Genomic DNA, 3322 nt, shown 5'->3' on the forward strand with positions numbered 1-3322 from the left:
GCTCCTATGTCCGATAGGATTTAGAGCACACTCCTAGCGTGTCTATCGCAGGAATCTGTGGCGGCCAGCTGGGCCTCGCCGTCCACATTTGTCAGGTTCATCCTGGATATTCCTGCGCAACAAATACAGGTCCTGTCAGCATAAGCCCACCGTCGTGGTTGGTTTTTGCTTGTTGTCCAGTCTAGGTCCCTGACTGTATCTGGGTCCCTGGGGTTAGCTTTCTCCACTACACGTTCACAGGCCCTTTGGCACCTGAACTGTAGTAGGTAAACAAGATGACTTTTGTAATAACATCCCCGACTGGTCTGGCATATTTTACGTATTCGTTACAAGCCCTTCTTATGGGGCGGTTACACTGCACTTTTCTCTCCATTGACTTCCATTCATACGCATGCGAATGCGTCAGACCGGAAACGCAAGCTCATGCGAAAAATTTCGCATTTCGCTGCGTTCCAAAGTTCGAGTTTGGTGAACTCTGACCTGCGAATTCGCATCACGTGAAGATGTGGGACCAGTAGAAGATCGATCACTGCGTGACCTCTCTGTACAGAAATTAAAAAATGAAGGAAGCGCTATATAACTTTAGCTGTAGCGCAGCATCCTATTTTATATAATACATATTTAAAAGATTATAAAAAATAAAATAAAGTATCTGCATGGTTTGTAGTGTCAACCGGAACAGATGATACATTTGAATGTGGATGTTTTATAATTTTTTATTGCTTAGGGTGTATATATTTATATAGAGAGAGATACAGAGAGTACAATATAATAAGACGTTTTCGACGCCGTCGCAAAAGACACAGTACAAGCACATATTAATCCATGTTGTGATAATTGAGGAAAGACCGTTTTATTGCTCCCGCCCATATTCGCAGCGGTGTCCGAAATAATTTAGCACGTTTAAAGTCTAGTGTGACCGCGCCTTTAGTGCTCTGGGTGGATACCCTGTCATCTTTCCTGATAGCAGTGTGATTGTATTGTCCCCATAGCATATCAGCCTAACGGCTTACGATGCAGTGCGAGTGTAGTATCGAAAGGGAACGTACTCAGTCATCGCTTCAGTCGAATTAAATCAGTTTGCCTAGGTGAGACGGCCGCTTATATAGTCCGATGCCCCGCCCATTTTGCCACATTCGGGCGGGCTCGCTGCGTGATTTGAAAAAGGCTTCAGAAATTGGAGAAAAAGGACTTTTCCCTGTAATGTCTCAGCCTATCGGCTAGTAACTGTGTATGTTAATTGTTGTTAGATGGTTAGGATAGAACTTGTCGAACTATTGTAGACAGTTTTAGTACTATAGATTGTAGGATATCAGATGTTAATATATCCAAAGTTCATCGGAGGTGTAGAAACTTGATGGTGTGTCTGATTAAAACACCGGAGAGATACCAGTCCTTTGCTCTCTTTTATTTTAAGTTCAAGATGACTATTCATAGACAATTCCCATAACATGGGGATGGACAGGATGAACTGGATGGGCAACATGTACAAGATGTACAGGATGTACAAGATGGTCTTAAGTCACTACAAACAGTAGAATAAAATAAATCAACTCAATTCATCAACAAATACATATATATATATACTCGATCCAAACAATAAATTGGCAAACAAACTTACTTAACGCATCTTAAGGAAAGGACTCAAAGGACATGGTTGGGTGTCCATTCAAACACCCACACCTTACCAAAGGAAGAGAAACAATGAAAGGAAGTGAGGTCTACTTATAGACCTTGACCAGGAAGTGTATGGGTAATGTAGTGCACTTGCATGGGTATTGTAGTCTACTTGGAATTGTGGGATATGTAGTACAAATATATATATATATATGGGAAAGAAATAAAAAATTAAAGATAAGGGTCAATATTCACAACAGCCGCCCTCAAATACAGTCATGTATTTGCTATCACTCATCTATTTTAGGTAGTGGAATCAACTTAGCAACTGGACGTACATATGTCTTACCATTAATAACGATCTCAGCTACTCTAACCCGCCCATCCTGACTAGGTAGGAGACGTACTACCCTACCAATGGGCCATGATGCTCTTGGGAGTTGAGAATCAATAACTAACACGACAGCGGAGTCATTTAGATTAGGTTGTTCTCGGTTCCATTTTTGACGAAGCTGCAGACCTGGTAGATAATATCAGTAGTTATTATTCTACAGCTTCTGTCATGATGATTTATGACTTTGACCTTTGACCTTTTGACAGGTTGAACTTCCGGTAACCTTATGATGGATGGGCGGAACTTTCCGACTTCAAGGGTTAACCTATGACCTTTCCAAGCATCGATCATGTGGTTTTGACAGAAAGTTTTACCCTATTGACCTGTTAGTTCTAAATCATGGTTTTGACGGCTAGTTTAATCGGTACATGAAAGACTCCTCACGCATCGATCATGCGGTTTTGACAGAAAGTTTTACCCTATTGACCTGTTAGTTCTAAATTAAAACGGTATATGAAAGACTCCCCAATCATCGATCATGTGGTTTTGACAGAAAGTTTTACCCTATTGACCGCTAGTTTGTTTGAAGTGTGTGCCAGTTGTTTGAACTCTGTGTCAGTTAGCTTGTTTGAAGTTTGTGCCAGATAACTTGTTTGAAGTTTGTGTCAGTTAGCTTGTTTGAAGTTTGTGTCAGTTAGTTTGTTTGAAGTTTATCACAGTTATACGGTTATGTGTGTGTGTGTGTGTGTGTGGTTATACGGCTTCTCCCCCTCCCATTACATTTATGAGCGGTGTATAAATGGGTACGGTGTGTTCTACATTTTATATATATATATATATATATATATATATATATATATATATATATATATATATACATTCTATATTTTATATAATTCTAAAAAATAATTAAAGGTTGCAAACACATTTTAATTATTTCACATTTATATATATAAAACATAATATAATTTATATAATCTAAAACACATTTTAATTATTTCACATTTATATATATATAAAACATTATATAATTTATATAATCTAAAACACATTTTAATTATTTCACATTTATATATATATAAAACATTATATAATTTATATAATCTAAAACACATTTTAATTATTTCACATTTTTATATATATATATATAAAACATTATATAGTTTATATAATATACATAATCTAAAAACAATTTAACTAAGGTTGAAAAAACATTCCGTTCTTTTAAAAAAGGTTATAAATGAAACTGTATAAAAAAATATACTGAAACCGACTGTTTCAGATAAAACAAGATCCATTTTCTTTTAGAGAGCTGAAGGTCCCAGTGCTTGCACGCCACAGTGCACACTCGTCCGAGTTTACTAACCAATC

This window comes from Carassius gibelio, chromosome A25 (genome assembly GCF_023724105.1).
Source record: "Carassius gibelio isolate Cgi1373 ecotype wild population from Czech Republic chromosome A25, carGib1.2-hapl.c, whole genome shotgun sequence".
NCBI lineage: Eukaryota > Metazoa > Chordata > Actinopteri > Cypriniformes > Cyprinidae > Carassius > Carassius gibelio.